Source organism: Hesperophylax consimilis, chromosome 11 (assembly GCF_061612785.1).
Source record: "Hesperophylax consimilis isolate HC1 chromosome 11, BYU_Hcon_1.0, whole genome shotgun sequence".
NCBI classification, from domain to species: domain Eukaryota; kingdom Metazoa; phylum Arthropoda; class Insecta; order Trichoptera; family Limnephilidae; genus Hesperophylax; species Hesperophylax consimilis.
In genome coordinates, this window is record NC_142846.1 from 35,925,690 (window position 1) to 35,947,132 (window position 21,443).

Genomic DNA, 21,443 nt, shown 5'->3' on the forward strand with positions numbered 1-21,443 from the left:
AACAAGTCCAAATAAGAGATATCTAATGAGATATTCACAGATTAAAGTTATTAATTAAATAAACATATAGACCACACCAATATAGTTTATATATAGTTATTGGGTTTTTTGCGGTGTTATGCCTCCTCCTTTTAAGCCAACGTTTCAGACAGCGTTGAAGTGATCATCATCCGGGCAGATGTGTAGATTTATATGAAATGATTACGTAGAGATGATGGTGTGTTGCGCGCGTTAATTGTTCTCTAAGGGTACGTATTATAGTTCAACAACAAAAAAGCAACAATTTAAAATGAATATATAAAATCTGCATTATTTATGTTATTGTGAGATTGTGAAGTCCACACCTTGCCGAGTTGAGTGCTCCCAAATTTTAACCGGCCAACATTATAAACAACTTCACCATCTTTGTTGTTTGTTTTTGGGGTGTTATGCCGTGTTGCGCTAACTCCTTCTTTAGCCGACGTTTCGGACAGCGTTGTAGTGTCCATCATCAGGGCAGATCCGGTAGATCCGAAGATGTGTCACATCTTCGGATCTACCGGATCTGCCCTGATGATGGACACTGCAACGCTGTCCGAAATGTCGGCTAAAGAAGGAGTTAGCGAAACACGGCATAACACCCCAAAAACAAACAACAAAAATGCTTTTGGCCGTGAAAATCTAAAAACTTAACTTCACCATCAACCAAATTATAAACCAAAGAGAATAAATGGGGACTTATCCTGCAATGTGATTATTTTGTCAAATTCTTTGTGCTCACTCTAATTTACATAAAAACTTTGTCAAATGTAGTTATCAAATTATACAACTGTAACTAAAACACGTATATTGACATATTTTCAATAAGATTGGACCAAAAGAGTCCGCGATATAAAAATATTTACTCAACAGCGACAAAAATACGTCATATCGGGGCAAAACGCGACAACTTCTCGGAATAAATGGAAATATCAACGGAACTAAATTTATTTCCAAGTCAACGTGGCCTTTTGGCTGGGGAATGAATGAAATAATTTGTTTTCTACGAATAAACAAGAACTACTCTTGTATTAGAATCAAAATAATATTTTTTTAAAACAAATAAAAACGAAAATACGTTGTATATTGTTTTATTTCTTTCTCTCTCCTTTTCTATCCACTGTATTTATATTCGAGCATAAACTAATATTACCAATGTATTAGTGGGTAAGTACGTTCTTCTAAATTCTTACCTTGGCTCTGTGCTTATGTGTATATCATTGCGTGTTGTTCTTTTTTGTTTCTTCTTGTGTGTTCTACTTAACCTCCCCTTTTCTATTTGTATACTGTTTTGTATGTGAAGCTTATAATTATGATAGTTTTCTATTTTTGTATTGTTTCGTATGTGAAACTTATAATTTTGATATCAGAATGCAAATGAAAAATTGTACCTATTATCTCCCACCTGTATTGTAAGTTCTTCTAGTTTTACAATGAGTTTTGTAACTCATCGGAATTTCTCTAGCAAGAAATAAATATATATATTTTTAAATCATCCTATTATATTTGCAGCACGTTTCAAAATGTAAAATATCTCAATATCGCCCTGGTGAAAGAAAACAATTCAGATTCGAAATGGCTTAGTATCAGTATTTGGTGACCAAATTAAATAAGCAAGTACTTTCCAACCTTCCTTCCACTTTCAACCTCACAACAAAGCCTAATTTGAAACCAATGCCATTGACCTACTGTAGACATATTCCGGACAGCCTGGAGAATTTACGACTCTTATTTGGCATTCATATAATAAGCAAAATTATATTTTTTAATCCAATTTTATTTACAACGTTCTCGAAATAATGTACGCATCAATGCTACACTTTTTTTTTTCTTTATTCATAAAAATATATTTGGATACAGGTTTTTTACATGATTTTCGACTACCACACTAGACACATGTCCTTATTATGGTAGTCGAAATTTGTGTATAATTATATACATGTAATACACGATTCATTCAGTTGTAAAATAGGTATAGGTTAAATAGGTTTTACTGAAAATAAGAAAGAGATGAAAATAAAGATAAATTAATTAATTATTTTAAACAGAATTGAAATGAAAAAAAAGAATAATAAAGCAAATGAACTTAATTTAATGATTAATTAATTTAATATAATCCAAAGTAGAGGACAAAAAATTTGAACGATTTTATAATAGCTTTCTTTTGTCTCCTGTTTCAACTGTCGGTATATTTACATCTTAAAATAATGCAAAACATCAGAGGAAAGAAAACTTAAACAAATATAATGAAAAAGCGTAAAAACAATGTGTAAACTTGGTTTATTTGGTCAACTGAAGTTCTCATCAGCGTTTACATAAATTTATCTTTTGTTTGATACAATCCTATTTGTTGTCAACAAAGTCCACGCGTCTTGCGGAGCGTGCTATCTATTAAGTGTCTTGTTTAGCTGGGTTATTTTTAAAAACGCCTACAGGTATTATTTTGGTATTTCTAGTAGGAATTATAAGTATTCTTACGGTGGCAAGTGATATGACATCGGCATGTTGCAATGTTGATTATTTTATAAGATGTATTTTACTTATTCCAGCAACAATAAAGACATTTTGGTACTTTAAAAATTTGTCGTATAGGTAGATTAGGTTGGTACCGCGAACTAAATTTTGCACTAGGAGAAAAATGATTACTGCAGATTTATTAAAATCCGGTTATAAACGGGATTGCAGGCCGTTACCTGTTAAACTTTCAGTTCATTCCTAATATGTCAGAACACATGTTTATGCACCTGCATTTGCACTGATAATATGTTATGATGAAATAATAAAATGTAATGATTTTTATTAATACACTTGTCTGAGGTAGTCAACTCTTAGATCAGCAACATCATCAGACTGATGGAACCTAAGCGCAAGCCAAATACTAAGTTTGGTGATCGCGCTTTCGGAGCATCTGGGCCGAAGGATTGGAATAAACTTCCTCAGGAACATCCATAACAAGTCCAACAGAATTCAGGTCTTAACTAAAAACTTAACTTTTTAAGCAATCATACCCTTAAATTTACCAGTCCTGAGAGAAAGTCCAGTTATATCCAATTTTCCAATTATGTCCCAAATACCGTAACTAAATTTCGATAATAAAAAATTAGTTAATGTTAATTAAGTGTTAATCTCAAGTGACTTACCAAGTAAGTATTGTAGTGTATATTATCTCCATATATAGTTAGCAATAACAAAGATCGTTGTAGAAATGTATTATAAATTTGTACAGCGCCCTTGGGGTGCTTTTGCACAAAAATGGCGCTATGCAAATCATCCAAATATTATTATTATTATTAACACGAGTTCCGACATCGCGATAATACATTCCTTTTATACTAAAAGTAAAACAGGAAACCTATTAATTTATTCGTTGAGGGCCTGCATTCTCGTTTTTAAGGGATTACGAATAATTTGAAAAGATACTCAATAATTTAGCTATATTTTATATCAGTAAGTTTTCTCCGTGCATTTTTACATATTACGCACATCAATAGTATTACGTATAATGTTCATTTAAATTTTTCTCAAGGGTTAATAAACCCTACAGAAAACAGGATGGGATAGGATAGGATCAAGAAATAAAAAAATGTTTAGGAAAACTAAAATTTATAACAACAAAAGAGACATAATAAAAAAGAAATTAAATAGCATCCTACTATTAAATCTGTCTGGCAAAGGGCTTGCATAGATGCATAGGTAAAATGATGAGGTGTAATACCAGTTCGTTCTTGTAGCAATTGTTCCAGTTTATATTTTATCCAAAAAAAAAATGCTGTAGTCCATTGCAAATTAGTCTCGCACTACTGGTCTCCAAAAGGGTTCATCTTTACCCATCAGGATCGGCAGATGTCATCCGATTCAATCAATCCTATCGTCAATGCTCACTATGCAAAAGCTGATGCTCACAAAATTGGCGAATGTGTTCGTCGAACCTCAGCCAAGAGGAATGCCCGCTGTTCTGGGCTGGTGATCAAAGAATGGCCACTGCTTCCAATGCAAATCACAGATTCTCCCCCCCTGACGTTTGGCAACTCTCCAAGTCAAAATTCCAGGGCTGTCTATTTGACCGATAACAAAATGACAATGTGTATGTATTTAAAGGTCCCACACACCAAGACCATAAATGCGATGTAAGTAAAGTGATGCACACACCTTTTTACAAATCCTATATGCAATAAGCGCACATTAAAGCAATCACCCTGCAAAGAATCAGATACTAATGAAAATTATATATATAAACATATAAATTATTGTTATTGGAAACACTGGCAAAATTTATTAATTTTCCGCCTCCATAACCCTATCTTATTATTATTTGTATCAAAATAATGCCAACCATCCGCGCGCTAACTAAATGTTTTCTTGCCGAGAGATTTTGATTATTATTTTTTTGTTTACAAATAAGAGTAAACAACAAGATGAGATTTTCTCAGAAAATACTTTCGCCGAAAAACAGATCAAAATGGAAATGTAAGAAAACACTCCGTTAAAAACTTTTCCGTTTCGGTATTATTCCAAGAAAACCTATTTAAATCTAGATTTAGTCATGTACAAAGCATCCCAATAAAAACCGCTCCACGTTTGAGACTTTTAAAAGTGAGAAAAACGATATTGAATTCAGAGAAAAAACATGCCAAATGATCGGCTTTATTTATTAGAACCAAAGATATTAGAAGAATAGATATGCTATGTTGGCCGCCGGACCGTAGGCGGAGTACTACCTAATTAGGGTACTTTGAATACTATCGGGACGTGTACGCACAGAAATCTGTTCTATGTATGAGTGCGGATACCTTAGCGTAAGCGAAGGTGTGCAGTAGTATTGGTGAACAAAACCGGCGACACTGGGCAAAATAATTCCACACAGTATGAACTGCTCATAGCACATCTCGTTCTTCTAATATCTTTGATTAGAACCATAAAGAACAAAAAGCTAGTATTTTAGTAAAACCGACAATTAAAGACATTATATTATGGCTTTCCAAGGTTTATTTCAGTATTGTAATCGGTAAAGAACATGTTTAATATAATTTAATGAAAAACAGCACATCGTAAAGCTTTATATTGACTTATATTTCTCGATTTTACTGGTGAGTACCTACCTCCTACCCGGCTCCGCTTGAATGTCAGAACTCGGAAAGTGAAAAATATTTACTACTATCTCAAAAATGTTATCCTGAGAAACCTGTACCTATGTTTAACCTGTATAATATGTAATATGTATAACCTGTATGTATAACCTGTATGTATAATATGTATAACCTGTACCTATGTTTTAAAATTAAGTGCATTATACTTCTACCATGCAACATTACAAATTTATAAAAACTATATTCAAAATAAAATTGCACCCTTTAAAAATAACAGAAATCTTAGACAAACGTCAATACTTCCTACTCCTAAATGTAAAAAAACAATAGGACAGTTCAACCATGAATATCTCGGAGTTAAATTTTTTAACTCATTACCAGAAAAAATTAGAAACATGAATGCAAATATAAACGAATTCAAAAGCCACCTCAAAAAGTATTCCGAACAGTTGAACTGAATCGTACCAAATATAAACAAATATAACAACACCCCCATACACACAAGCCCTGCTTATTTAAGGGGGTACATCGAATACTTATATTATGTTATTAATAACCTACTATATTGTGTAATTATATTATGTAATTGTTATATTATGTAATTCGTGTATCTTTTTTTTACTAATAAAAAAAACTAAAAAAAAAAATAAAAAAATGTTCAAGTAGGAAACACACTTTGTCTCTTGAATCACCGTGTATGTACATTCACAAAACAAAGACTGTTTCAATTATGCCCAAAAATATCAAATATTGTACTCATTTTTTCTTGTTTCAGTGATTTTATTTGATTTAAATTATAATATACATATTTACATTATTGGAAAGGTTAATGTATTAACCATTTTTTCTTAGCAACGCTATCAGATACTGTTTTCCATTACATCAATGTAATGAATAAACCTCCTTAAAAACATACATTATACCTACTTAAAATTTACTCTTTCTTCTCCTGCGATGAAATGGCATGATAGTTAGTTATCCTTATATTCTTTGATTTCATTGGACATGATTGAAAATGTTCCTTTGGTTAATTCAGAATCGAAACGTTGCTTGAAATGGTTAATGGCTTTTGTCGTGTTAAGTGACTGGATCTGAATAGCTAGGTACTACCAAACCTTTCTCTTCCCTCTCCACTCCCGTCAATCTTATATTACTCGTATATCTACCTCAAATGTGTTCACATAAAAAAATTATGTTAAAACAGTCCAGCCCAACTGTAAACTGGCAATAATATATTTATCGGGTAAATAGAACCATGCCGAAACGTCACAGTAGTTGGGATCTAACGGTAAAACTTGCCTGAGATTTAAAATAATGTATAACGCATTGTTCGTGGTGATTCCTTCACACTTTCGCTGCGACGCGTCTAAAAATTATCGAAGAGATTTATCTCAAATGGCCCGTATATTCCGTCGTGTAAAAAAACCAAAGTGTGAATTTTGGCTCGGGCTTAAAGATGTCCATACGATTTAACAAGAATAGGCCCAAGGGCTGATTTGCCGATACAAATCCGGTATGTATAGTGGTTTCCAAGTATGGCTGAACTTACTCTAGCGGTTTTCAACAGAATCCACCGCCTATGTGATATTATGTATAAAATAGTTTAGCTCGGGTCAACGGTCTGCGTGAAATGTTATTATTTTTTCTCCCAATGCTGGTGCGGAACTTTTTATTGTTTCGCCTTTCTTTTTAACTAATAAAAGAGATGAAAATAGTTCAGCTACGGGGTTAGGAAAGGAGTTGTCCCAATTTAACAATGTTCCGGCGACTTTGTAGTTTCTGGAATATATTATAAGTTGACGGGACATTTAATTTTACTACTCTCTTTTAAGAATGTAAAAATATCTGTTTGTTGGAAGGGAGCAGTTTTATCCTGTGTTTCTGTTAAGAATTTGATGCATCTTATTTTAGACAGAGTAAAGATGTAAGCTGTTAGAAAACATCTTGCCTTTATAATACCGTACGTTCACTCTGATAGATAAAAAGATATTTAACAGTAGATACTTACTCGTGGATTCTTATTCATTGAGGTTTGTTTACAAACATTAATTGTCTTGGAATGTAAACAGGTAGGTAGGGTTAGGTAGGTTGGGATACAATAATTATACACAAAAACACAACTAAACTACATTTAAAAAAAAAAATTACTAACCCAAACTATTAATAGATCTGTTAGATAAGCGTACAAAAAACACAATAACTCCGACGGTAAATACAAACTTTGGACGAAGATACCACAAATACCATGAAATAAGAGCATTCAACAATCTTTCACTCGATATAAAAAGTCAGGAAAATTAAAACATTTCAGACGCAAAATTAGAAGATGAATTATAGAACAAAAAAATAACGCAAAAAATAAATATACGTAATACACAATACACACATCACAATATGTACACCCATACCTTATAATTGCATTTAATTTAATTTTATGTCAGTTTTATTTTAATTTATTATTTTAATTTTTTTATTGAATATTATTAAATTGTAAAATGGGCACTTCATCACTGGTAAAGCAATGAGTGATTTAAAATAATATTTTAAAATAATATATTCCTATAGTTACTGTATCTAATAGAGAAATTGTGAAAATCGTGAAGGTAATAATATATCTAGTAAGAATCGACTAACTTACAGGAATAATATCGCTTTTAACTTAAGACGTATTTTCAAGATCAATAACACTAATATCGAATCTTTTCATTCGTTTCCTACTACCCACATTAAAAAAATACTTCGCCGAAAATGAGAGCCACTCCTTTGAAATATAATAATATTCCTTTTGAAGGAATTATTTGTAATTTATTTATGATGTTTTATGTATAACTCGTATTGGTAACTTTTATTAGATTAAAGAGACGGATTAACTTCATTTTATGTGACCTAAATTTTTATACCCGTCGTCTGAATGTCTGGCGTTCGAAGGTTGCGTAAACAACATAAAAACACTAGCCTTTTTATTATCTGCTTTTATTTCAAATGTTACCTTTGCAATATTGCCTTAACATCATTTTTACATGTTCCGGATTCGTATTACTGGAAGTTTGTCGTTTGATAAATAATAACAAAAATGTTGTTTTAACTGAGTACTTACCCACCTACGTATATTATTCTGCCCTTGGCTATGTAGGTACTTTGAATTCCTTTACAAACGCTTCTTGTCTATTATCCGTCTTTGATTAATTTAAAATATGAGTGGGCGAATGTCACCTAATTGTCACCTCAGAAAGAAAGTAAGATATCTTGAAAAAATTAATCTAAGGTATTAAAACTGTTAAATAATGTTAGACCATCGACTAATATCGATGGATTTTACGTTAAAATACTATGCATCATGTATTTTTTGTAAATCTTCTGCTTTACTTTATTAAATAGCGTTATAATTTTATACAGGTGCCTAAACAATATTATAAAAGTCATAATATTTATGGACTGTTTTTTCAAGATACATATTTTACTTGGGGTGACGATATCGAAGCAATATGTTTTTTTAAATGCTATTTTTAACAACAGTTCGCGAAATTGTTTGATAAATTACATACAATAAATGATATTTTCCATGCTACTGAGTGTGGCATAGATTACTCAGCCGTAGATAGCGACTAAAAAACATTTGTCTATCAACAAATCAAACAAATTTCATAACGCAATAGCAAATAATCGCTCACTTTTCTTCTCTATCTTTTATCACATTAACATTTTCAACTTGACTTGGGGGGACATAAAAAGAAAATTCACTACACAACAGGACTCAAACTCGATGACCTCTATCCTTGGCCTATCTCCCCCCCCCCCAATCTTAACATATAATACTGTAACTAAAAGGAAAACCTACTAAATGCAATTTTTGTCATAATCAAGTTAATTTTACTGGCAAACTTGTAAAAACTTACCAACTACGAAAAACGGTTTTTTCAGATGTGTTTGTTGGTTGATGACTTTTGTCCATAAAAGCAACGCTATATTTATTGTCACACTTCTTTCATTCGCTATTAGCATTGAAAAGTTCATAATTGGCATATTAATAATTTTTACAATTACATGAGTGTTAATTTTAAGATTTGTGCCGAATTAAAAAAAAAATGTTATCGGAATAATAAGCTTCTAATAAGCTACAAAACCTTAAAATTAAAACATATATTGACTATTTTAATATTAATGAATATTATCTTAAGCCTCTCACTGCTGAACATGCAGCGAGCTGATAACTTGTGCATGAATATTTTTTTGGCATAACATTATTTAAGGTCACCCCGTCGTGTAATATTTAATAACAATAACATTTCTTAAGTAGATGACGATATGGTTTAAATTCCGGCTAAATATCCAGCCCCCGTATTTGATTTATACAACAACAAAAAACATGAAGCCAAAAAGTGTTCATTTTATTTTTAACTTAACTATTTTGTGAAATTAATTTACCACATTATACAATAAAACTGAAAATAGTTTCGTCAGTAGGAGATTTTGAATATTAAAGCAGTATTTATTTGCCTTATACTTAATTTTTTTCTCAGCCTATAAAAATAATTATTTCAAACACCAAGTAAGTGTTCTATCCGCAGTATTTGATTAAAGAATCTAAAATATTTCTAAACGATCTAATTTTCAAAAAATATCAAACTTACAAACTTCAATCAGTGTTTAATGCAGCAGCACGACTCATAACCGGCGTTTCCAAATATTAACACATTTCAGAACACCTTTGTCACCTTCACTGGCTCAAGTGCCCTGAAATAATCCAGTAGAAATTGTGCTGGATGGTGTTTAAATCCATCAATGAAATGGCCACGCCCCACGTCTATGAACTATGCGTCCCGAAAAACACTGGTTGAGGCAGTCAACTCTTAGATCAGCAACATCGTCAGCTGTAGGTAGACTGATGGAACCTAAGCGCATGCCACATAATAAGTTTGGTATCTGGGCAAAAGGCTTGGGATAAACTCCTTCCGGAACTAATATCCATAACAAGTCCAACACAATTCAGGTCTTAACTAAAAACTTACCTTTTTAAGCTGTCATAAATTAAATGTACCATTCCTGAGAGAAAGTCAAATTATTTCCAATTTTCCACTTATGTCTTAAATCCTGTATCTAAATTTCGTTAATAAATAATTAGTTAATGTTAATTAAGTGTTAATCTCAAGTGACCTACCAGGTAAGTATGGTACTGTATTTAATCTACATATGTAATGTTAATTAAGTGTTAATCTCAAGTGGCCTACCAGGTAAGTATTGTACTGTATATTTTCTCCATAAATAGTTACGTCATAACATAGATCACTGTAGAAATGTATTATAAGTTTGTACAGCGCCCTTGAGGTGATTTTGCACAAAAACGGCGCTATACAAGTCATCCAATTATTATTATTTATTATTATTTTATAGTTAGTAATAACATAGATCACTGTAGAAATGTATTATATATTTGTACAGCGCCCTTGTGGTGATTTTGCATCAAAACGGCGCTATGTAAATCATCCAAATATTATTATTTGTGGTAGTTCACCTTGAGAAGTTTTATTGTTTGGGAGGTGTACTGATGTTTCAATGTTTTTCTTCTGATATGCTAACTTGACGTAACATCATCAAGGATGAACCATACGTAGAAATTTTGATAAACTATGTAGTATTAAAGTGTGTAATAATATGTTTTCTTATCGTCCAACTGGAATGTTGCTGTCAGAAATAAAACAAATAAATAATTTTATTATTTATCACACAGGTCGTGTAGTTTATTTTCAATCCAATAAAACGTATTTTTGATTATCATAATAACATGAAACACTGTATTTTACAAAGGTGATGATATACTATCATAAAATACGAATAGGTGTACCCACAAAACGGTAACCAAATATTAAATTTACCGGAGCTAATTTTAAATTAAAAAAATAATACAATTTAATTAAGCTTATTTTAGAAATAGTACAATTTGCATTAATGGCGTAATGAAGTTATACAGTTTTTTTCTAAGTTTTATATAATTTTGTGTGAAAATTGGTTTTGATGTGAAAATATGAAAATTAATGATGACCTTACAATCTATGAGACGTGTAATATGTATAAAAAATATTGTTAGATACGTACTTAGGAATAGGTTAAACAAACTATTTAACATTTAATTAATGATCGTTTTTTTTACAAATTTTTACAAGAAGCAAAACAGGGTAGAAGAAATTTTAATGCTATTTTTACATAATTTACACACCTATCAAATTTATTATTTCAGTTTTTAGCTTTCTCTTGATTTATCGTTTGTACAAAACTATATACATATAAAATCAATGTTAATCTCGCTTAAGCAAGAAAAAACAAAATATTGATGACGAAATTTGTCTTCGTTTTATTTTTTTTCTGAGGCAAAATCATTCGTATAGGCACAAAATTACTGTTAATCGCGATACCATTCCATTTTTACCAATAATATTTACATTTTTTACAAATTTATCTTATCCAAATTATTTACAATTTTTACAAATTCATCTTACCCATAATTTTTACACTTTTAAAAAAATTTTGCATTCTTTATCTTCTTATTTAAATACATATTTTATGACATAATGATTTTATAATAAAAACATTTTAGAACTCAATAATGTTTAATGGGTGTATTTAAATTTTTTTATTTCTTACCTTTACACAAGTCCCGCATTTTTAAGATAAAGAGGACACAATACGTCTTGTAGGTGACAGAGCTAATCGGAGCGATATCCCGAAACATTTGATCCGTAATTTATGGCCCACGTTAACACTATTTCAATTTATAGTTTATCTTCCTCACATTTTTAAACATTGACATAAACTAAACGGGGTGGATTTTTGCAGAAAAAAACATTTTCCAACATGAATAAAATAAATTATTAATAAAATTTTAATTATGTTATCAGAGAGCAAATAGCCAAACAGTTTTTGGCATTTTTAACAATAATATATATACAAATCCATTAGAAATTGACATCATAATAAAATAAAGTAAAGTAATAAGGAGATAAAATGATTTTTATTCCAAATTCATAATTCTTTTTCAAATAACAGATTTATTTTGTGATTTGAGAATTTATTTTCTCTATCGCAATATATTGTTGTATTCTACTACGAATTGAGGGTTTTAACAAATAAAATCTAGCTCTCCCTAAGAATCCAACATGATAACTGGATTTGATGGCTGACAATTAAAACCAAAACCGATGTAAAGATCTTGCTGTCGAATTGCAACAATTCTTCGGGTGTTTTATATTACTTTTCGTTTTGTGAAACAATATCAAATCATTAATCTTACTTAAAACTAAATACACATGTTTTAAACATTTAGTTATCTCGCTGATAACGATAGAGGTGTGCTTTATTTAAAGTAATCACGTTTCCAAAATATCAATATGTGTTCAGATTGGAGAAGGGCTGTGATCATGCCATTATACAAAGGTAAAGGGTCACGTATGGAATGTGGGAATCATAGGGTTATTAGCCTGCTTAGTTCAGTTGGCAAGCTGTATGGTAGAATTTTGATTGAAAGAGTAAGAAAGGAAACAAAGGATAAAATATGGGATGTGCAAGGTGCTTTCATGAGTGGAAGGGGGTGCATGGACCAGATCTTCTCATTGCGTATGCTCACTGAGAAGTTTCTGGCAAAAAACCAGAAACTTTTCTGTGCCTTTGTAGATTTACAAAAAGCATACGACCGAGTCGACAGGAAAAAGCTATGGAAGGTGTTGTCCAAGTATGGAGTGAATACGAATCTGATTCAGGCAATTGCGTCTCTGTATGAGGGAAGCGTTGCATGTGTTAGGGTAAACGGTGGTTTTACGGGGTGGTTTGATATCACAAAAGGTGTTAAACAAGGCTGCGTAATGTCACCGTGGTTATTCAATCTATACATGGATAATTGTATGCAAGAATTGAAAGAGGTGGGATTGGGCGCGAATTTGAATAATTTGAAAGTATGTTGCCTGTTGTATGCTGATGATGCGGTGCTGATTGCTAATAGTATAGATGATCTACAGTCTCTCGTGTCTAGGATGAACGAAGTATGCATGAAGAATGAGTTAATGATGAATGTAAGTAAGTCTAAAGTAATGGTGTTTGAAAGAGAGAGTACGAAAACAGTGTGCAATATAATTGTGAATGGGGAATATTTGGAGCAGGTGGATGAGTTTGTGTATTTAGGAAGTATGTTTACGAGAGATGGGAAGGCTGACAGAGATATCGAAAGAAGGGTAAATGCAGGTAATTCCGTTAATGGAGGACTAAACGCCGTAGGCGCTAACAAAAAATTGTCCAAAGAAGCGAAGTTAGCAGTCCACAACGGAGTGCTGGTACCTACCTTGATGTATGGAAGTGAGGCATGGAACTGGCAAAGAAAGGATGAAAGTAGATTAAATGCTGTTGAAATGAGATCCCTGAGGCGTATGTGTGGTAAAACCATGTTTGATCGTGTGAGGAATGTGGAGATCCGCAAAGAGTGCAAGGCTGATGTAAGCGTAATGAGTAAGATTAAGAAAGGGACGCTTAGATGGTTTGGGCATGTAGAGCGAATGAGCGAAGATAGGAGTGTAAGGAGGATATACGATGCAAATGTGAATGGTAGCAGAAGTCGGGGACGCCCGAGGAAGACATGGCACGATCAAGTGAATCAGATACTCGAGTCGGGCCATGTCAAGAGTCAGAATAATAGAAGAGTATGTATGAGACGATGTATGAATGTGAATGAGGCAAGGAGTGTGTGCCAAGACCGAGTTGTTTGGCGGTCCGTCCTCTCTGCCTACCCCTGCGGGGAAACGGCGTGATGGTTAGTTAGTTAGTTAGTTAGTTAGTTAATTATAAACCTGTTAACAATTTGTTAAATAAAATACCTGTTAATAAATACCCATTCAATAACAGAAAAAATCTCCTGAAAACTGTTTACGGAAGATTACTTTGCTGAGCTGCAATAAAAAATATTGATCTTTACTTGTTGTTTTCGTAAAGCCATTACAATTATAAATCAACTATGGAACCGCCTAGTGTATTCTATAACACTGCGTTCGGAGCTCGGATAACTCACTTAGTAAACTTTTACGGTGGGAAACGGAATTTTGATTCAGATGTTTTAGGTATATCGTTTAATGTGTTAAAATGTTTTAATGTTTCTAATGTTTAGATTATCGACGTGTTAAACAGGGGACTTATCATTCAGTCGCTCTCGTACATTATTGAAGCGATGCTTTCTCTTCTGTACGAAGACGGGTCCTGGTGTTGATTTGGAAGCCATCTATACGCAGTACGCTCGAGGGAAGTACTGCAAAGAAGAAAAATACTCATTATTTTACTGGATGGAAACATTGCTAAAACAAGGCAAATTCAAAAAAACATTACACGAACAACATTACATCTACGAATTTTGCATTTGGAATATATTTTCAGAAATCCGTGAATACAATGCATGAAATATTTGGAAAACATGTTGTTGAATCATTTTGTTAATGTGAGTCCCGACTGTTACTCTACTACTGCTACTGGGTGAGCGGCTCAGTAAGACTACAGCATCCCCAATTGGGTATGATTGAGGCTAAAGGGAACAAGGAAGGGAAGGAGATGGTTGCACATTATTTGGGTGGTTCAAAAGCCAAGTGCACAAAGTCCAAAAATACTGTATTTGAGTTCACTGCATGAGAGATGTGCCAAAAGCTTTAATTTGCTAACTTATTTTCCTTCCGTCGTCCAACAGGAAAGAAATCAGGAACCAAGAAGTCCGTAAAAAAAGTTTACGTCAAAAAGTTTTAATTTTCGCAAAAAAATGTTTTTGTACAAAGTAAGTGTAATAAATGTAGTCTGTACAACAATTTTCAGAATGAGAAACACTAAAATATGTTTGAAAATAATTTACTGAAAACTAGACAGAATGGACTTTTTTTTATTTATTCATTTTCGGGAAATCGGCAGTTTACATTTAATCAGTTTGTACATAAGTATTATACAGTAAAATATAACCAATTATGGATTTCCTCACTTGGCTTGTCAAACGTATTTATAATACAATGCAGATACATTATTTTGCAAAATCTATTGATTTTTATACAAGTTTCAGGTTTAAATTATTTCAACTTTACAAACAAACTTTCATCAATATTTCTTTGTCGCACTTCAACACATACATATATACACACATATATATGTACATATGTAATGGATTTTTTTTTCAATAAATAGGTTTTTTCAAATAAGAATGTTATTTATTGCCGAATAAGGTAGGTACCTGCCGTAATACTTACTATACACAAATTAGCGATTAAGAGTGTCACAAAAAATCACAAATATATTTTCCTTATTTTTGTTTCATCATCGTACGTAGGCAGTAATCAAATGAAATAGTATGTGATTTCATAAATATAACGCGTATAACGCCATCTGATTAGCTGTCCGCAATGTTAAATAAACCGACATAAATATGGAGATAAAAGAAACATTAAATGGATTATGCCATCAACGACACGTGACTGTAATGAATTATCCTAAAGCTGGCTTCACACTTTATTACTATACCGTATGTGTCTGTATACTACGGTACATTATTTCTATTTACCTTCCCAGAAGTTTGCGTGTTAACATAGCTTATATATCAGTCACCATTCTCAAGTTTAGTGATCTCGCTATGTAATATGTAAGGATGAAAAAAATATGGATAAGTTATTACCTAAATAAAATATTTTTCACTATCAAAGAGCAACCTAAACACCCAACGTTCAGCAAAACCTTCCAACGATAGTAATCTGTCGTTGCTTTATTCAGATGTAGCTAATTTTTAGCTAGGTACCTATCATTCTCTTCGTTATTTTTTACTGTTTTTATGTTCCATGTTACTGTGTGATTATTGGATTGTAAAGAAACGTAAATGGTAGATAAATAGAGTTATAAATATATTCCTAAAGATGAAACACTCAATAACATAACTAACATAATGCACAAAACTCAGCAGAAGTAATCATTCTTCAAGATTAAGAAGAAGCTACAAGCAAAAAATATGTATATTCTTGGTATACCTACCTTATATTCTAGATAATAGGCATTAAAATCGTTTGACAAACGGAGTCTAGAAACGTTTGATTTCAAGCACAAAACTGGTTTTTATTTATTTTGTAAATAATTTTATAAGAAAGCAAAAAAGTTAATCAAGTGAAATTGTCACAGTAATCTTAGATATAATACTATGTATTTTTTAAGTTGTTTACTTTATGCGTTCAAAAATTTCTAATGAAAAAATATTTTTTTTAGTAGTTTATATTTATTGACTAATTTATTTTATTTATTTGTATTCTACTCAAACGAAACGATAGGAGAATCTTCAATTGATCTAAATCATATTTTTTGGTATTCATAATTTACACCAATTTGTTATAAGAATTAATCGAAATAGTACTTTGGCATTAAGCTTCGCCTTAAGCCATTTTCAAACTGTGGTCGTTCGATTTACAGATAGATGCCTCTCAATGTAAGTGAATTTGGATACTTCACCCTTTTAAAATAGTCAATTAAGCGTTCTTAACAAAAATGTCAAAAATACTCATTTCGTTTTCTGCATGGCTTTAATTAGTAACCAAATATAATAGCTTGTATTATAATAACTTTGGTAGTAACTAACAATTATCGGATCTACAAATCAATCAATCAATCTGTTTATTTTCGCAAATGCTACAAGAATGGCAATAAAATATGATTGTTTGGTATATTTTACAAAGATCCCAAGCCGGTGTAATCATAATAAATGTGAAAATTATCATATTGATGAGATATTTGATTTTTTAATTAGCAAAATCCGTGGTCCTGCTAAACACATTAATACGAGTATAACCTATCTGCCATAAACAATGGCTTTATAACCAGAATTTGAATACACCATAATGTATTTACGTAGAACGTTATAGGTAGGTAGATAAATTAATTTGCTAAATATGTGGTCTCAATGAGAAATAAACAGGAATTACCGTATAGGTTGAATATTATGTCGTTCGTATTCAACGTATTTTCTATACAAATAATGTTACGTGTTTTATGTTCGCTTTTAATATTTTGCTAACGAAAATTCAATTTTACATTAGCTTCCTATTGTAGAAATAGCATATTTATACTTTATTTCTGTAAACAGAATACTTCGCGCCCGAATGAATCTACTTAATTGTGTATTATTTTGTAAAACGAAACCAAAAAATCCTCAGAAATTATAAGATTTGTAAGCAGGAATTTAAATACTTATTTAATTACAAACTGCATGTGTTCTGAAACATTAAAAAAATAAACAGACAGATGAAATGCCAAATGGTCGAGATAACTAACTTCGCTACGCTCAGTCAAATAATTATTATTGATACAGAATTATTAATATCTATTCATTGCGACTTAGAAAGCATGCAGATTAGAATTGAAGCAATATGACATCATGATTAATTAATTAATCCACAATTTAATTTGCTGGTTTGACAAAAGATGTTAATGGAACGTAAAATCTGTTTTAATAATAATAAACCATAATTATTATATTGCACACACTTATCAACAAAAAATTATTTTACTGTAGTAATAATGATTCTTGGACACTTAATTAATGTACCGCAATTTATGTAAAATAATATCATGGTGTAACTATAAGTGACCAGCTCAGGTACGGGGGCTCCATGGAAGCCAGAGTAAAGCTGGCCTCTCAGAAGCTGGGCGTACTGTACAGGGCCCGCAGATACTTTAATAGTACACAACTGCTGACTCTGTACAAATCGCAAGTGCGCCCTACTGTCGAATTTGGCAGCCATCTCTGGTCCGGAGCCCCTAAATACCTGAAAAAAACCCTTGACTCTGTGCAAAAACGGGCGGTCCGTTTGATAGATTCCCCAATCTTAACAAACGGACTGCAATCTTTAGAGCACAGGCGTCAGGTAGGTATGCTGTCCTTGTTCTATCGGTATTACAATGGAAGATGCTCTGAGGAACTAGCGTCATTGATCCCTTCGGCACCGGTGCGTAGTCGGGATACACGCCAAACGCGCGCCCAACATTTGTACACGGTTGACATTTGTCACATGAGAACGGGTCGCTTCTACGATTCGTTCTTAAGTTCAACAGCTCGGCTGTGGAACGAACTGCCGGCCTCTGTGTTTCCTCCCTCCTACAACATGGGACTCTTCAAGACCCATGTTCACTCCTTCCTCTCCACAAAAAGACCCTCCACACAGCATCCCCAAAGATGACATAGGCCCTGAGGGAAATTATTTTCTTCAGGGCCTCCTGTGTGGAGTTAATATAAAAAAAATTAAAAAAAATCATAACAAGGGTTCTTTACAAGGCTAGAAAATAACTAAAAGGTCAAAGTTACCACTAAGTACTTAACAATGCTCTACTTAGATTCACACTTCCTGAAAACTATTGCCAAACTCAAACAGTCTACCAAAATTAAAACAAGGAAAAAAAACTCCAGATTGCCTGGAGACAGGGCCCCCATTTATTTATCAGTGTTTTTCATAAAATTGTCTTCTTATAGGTACCTACTGATTTTCCTCAATTTAAAAAAACAAATAGTTAAATGTTGAAAAGGGTCACTGGACGCCAGTTTCTGGAAACATTAAGTTCATTAATAAACTTAAATGAGGGAACCGAAGCTTTTTATGCCCGGCTTAAAAAACTTGCGGTTGCAAAAATTTCAGTAAATTACGGGCGGAATTTACCGAAATTAACCCTTTTGCGTGAAGAATTTTATGTGGGAGTTTATAAGGCCCGCTTCACTTCAAAGGCTTTGCAAATATTAATGTGGGTTACTCGACATGGAAGGTAGGAGGTATGAAGGGAAAATGCTTTGAAAAGTAATGTTGCTTGTTTTGGGACGAACTGGAGGCTGTACCTTCTACTGCCAGTAGACGACACATTAAGAAAAAACTTAATTATGTGCCGAGTTCAAAGGACAAGGAATATTTTCATTCCATGATATTTTGGCCCTTGTAATTTGGTGTATGTAGGAGGTACATACTTCCATATATTTGGGTTCATTAAATATGCCTCAAGCTTGGTAAAAGAACGAAAACTGTAATATTTTGTACCTACAAGCACAAATATACATACTTCTTGTTACTAAAAATTGCTGATTGAAAATATTTTAATTTTTTTACGTACTCCAATAAAGTAAAAATGATTCTTTTTAAAAGTTCAGTAAAAACTTTCTTTTGAGCTGTCATTATGCCGATACTAAATGTACTGCCTTTTTAATCGTACGATTTGCTCTATTGGTTGTTAGCCTTGCTAGCGAAAGATTCTGGGTCCAAGTCTCTTTTCGTAAAATATTGATGAATAAGGTTGTCTTACAAAATATGATGATTTTTGAAAGAGATTGAATTTTATCATGAAAAAAAACCCGTTCGCGTTAGATAGTAGTAAAAGGTATCGCGGGAAAGATGGTCAAAGGCTAACAAACAATTTCCATATCCAGAGATTGCTTCAAACAATGATAGCTTTCAACCTGTAACAAAACTGACGGAGAACCAAAAGAAAATAGGTATGCCAACGATTTTCTCATACAATCAGGCACATTTCGAGTTGAATATTTGACTGGGGAAAAATTGATAACTCTGGGGTGAAATTCATCGCCTTACCTGTAGGTAGCTGCTGATGTGTTCGTGTCAAAGAACTTTGATGTATTAAAGCAGATTCCATTCGTCTCAACACAGACGTTGTTCGTAAGGCGGGGAATGCAAATATTTATTTATTTATTTTATTTAAACGCCCATTGGGCTTTTACATACATTGTTATTAGAGTTATTACATTAACTATGTGACATTGAAAAGTTTACGTACATATATAAATAAAATAGTTATTATATCTGTAGTACATAAATGTTTTACAAATAATACAGAATACCATTATGGAGAACAGTTTTTTTTTTCTTTTTTTACTTACTTAGAAAAATAAATGGATTGAAATTAATCAGCATTTATAGGGACTTAAAATCATATTCGAATTGTTATTTAAATTACAATATTAATTTGTAAAGTTAAAACATATATATTAAAGTTAAAAAGTCATAAAAGAAGTCATAAAAGAAAAGAGTGAAAAAACAGAAGCTAAAAAATGGGTTTTTTACTATGGAGTGAAGAAGTCATACATATCAGCAAAGTGTTTATGTAGATTTCGTTTGAGCACTGCTACGGAATCTCTAAATATATCAACAACATTACCAAATTTATTACCAAAATTTTGTATTCGATTTAACGATATGTGCGCATGATAATTAGATTTGAAATTGTTACAGAAAAAGGTGGAATTTTGTCTCGTATTTTTGGAAGGTACAAATAATTTTATTGTGGCAAGAATTTCAGGGCTGTCGATTCTATAATTAATAATTTTATTTAGTAGAACAAGGTCGGAGATAATTCGCCTATCTGATAGCGTAATCAAATTTAGTTGATGCATGAGTTGGATATAATTTATATTTTGGATTGGAATATTTAGTTTAAAGTTAATAAATCTTAAAAATTTGTGTTGTACCCTTTCAATATTGTTGGAATGTACTTTATAAAACGGGGACCAAATAGGCGAATTATACTCTACTTGACTTCTTACTAAAGATGTGTACAGTGTGTTCAAACATTCTAGTGACTTGAATTCACATGCGGTTCTACATATAAACCCAAGCATTTTTAGGGCTTTATTTGTGATTTCATTTATATGCGGATTGAATGTTAACTGTTCATCAAATATAACACCCAAGTCCCTGATTTGAGTGACAGCTGTCAATTTTACATTATTAAGCGAATATTCATAAATTGTATGATTTCGTATTTTACAAAAACGAATGACCTGACATTTTTTAATATTAAGAAACAGAGAGTTGATGATGCACCAACGATATAGTTTATTTAAATTAAGTTGCAAAGTATAACAATCGTCTAAACTGCGTATTGTTTTATATATTTTCAAATCATCTGCGAAAAGAAGAACTTCTACATCTTTAAATATGTTAACAATATCATTAATAAATAACAAAAAAAGAATTGGTCCCAGGTGAGACCCCTGAGGGACCCCACTTGTGGCTTCGAAAATGTAAGATTCCACAGATTTTATTTTGACACATAGCTCTCTTTTACTAAGATAACTTTCAATCCAACTTAACAGATTACCCTTGATACCCAACATACTTAATTTTTGTACAAGGATATGTCGCCTAACTTTGTCAAATGCTTTGGAAAAATCAGTATATATTGAATCCACTTGATGCTTCAAGGCAAGAGAATCAGTTATGTAATTTTCGTATATGATCAAGTTACTTAGGGTGGATTTACCTGTGATAAAGCCATGCTGGTTGGGTACAATAATATTATTAA

General features: G+C 32.2%; 1 protein-coding gene across 1 annotated transcript in view; it reads right to left on the reverse strand.

Annotated features, from left to right (window-relative positions):
• Nucleotides 1-13,928: 13,928 nt before the first annotated feature.
• Nucleotides 13,929-21,443, reverse strand: part of Toll-6 (Toll-like receptor 6) — a 298,602-nt gene continuing 291,087 nt past the window's right edge. The window contains exon 2 of the mRNA XM_089637476.1: nucleotides 13,929-14,385. The gene's annotated coding sequence lies outside the window, so the exon portion shown is untranslated. The remainder of the gene's footprint in view (nucleotides 14,386-21,443) is intronic.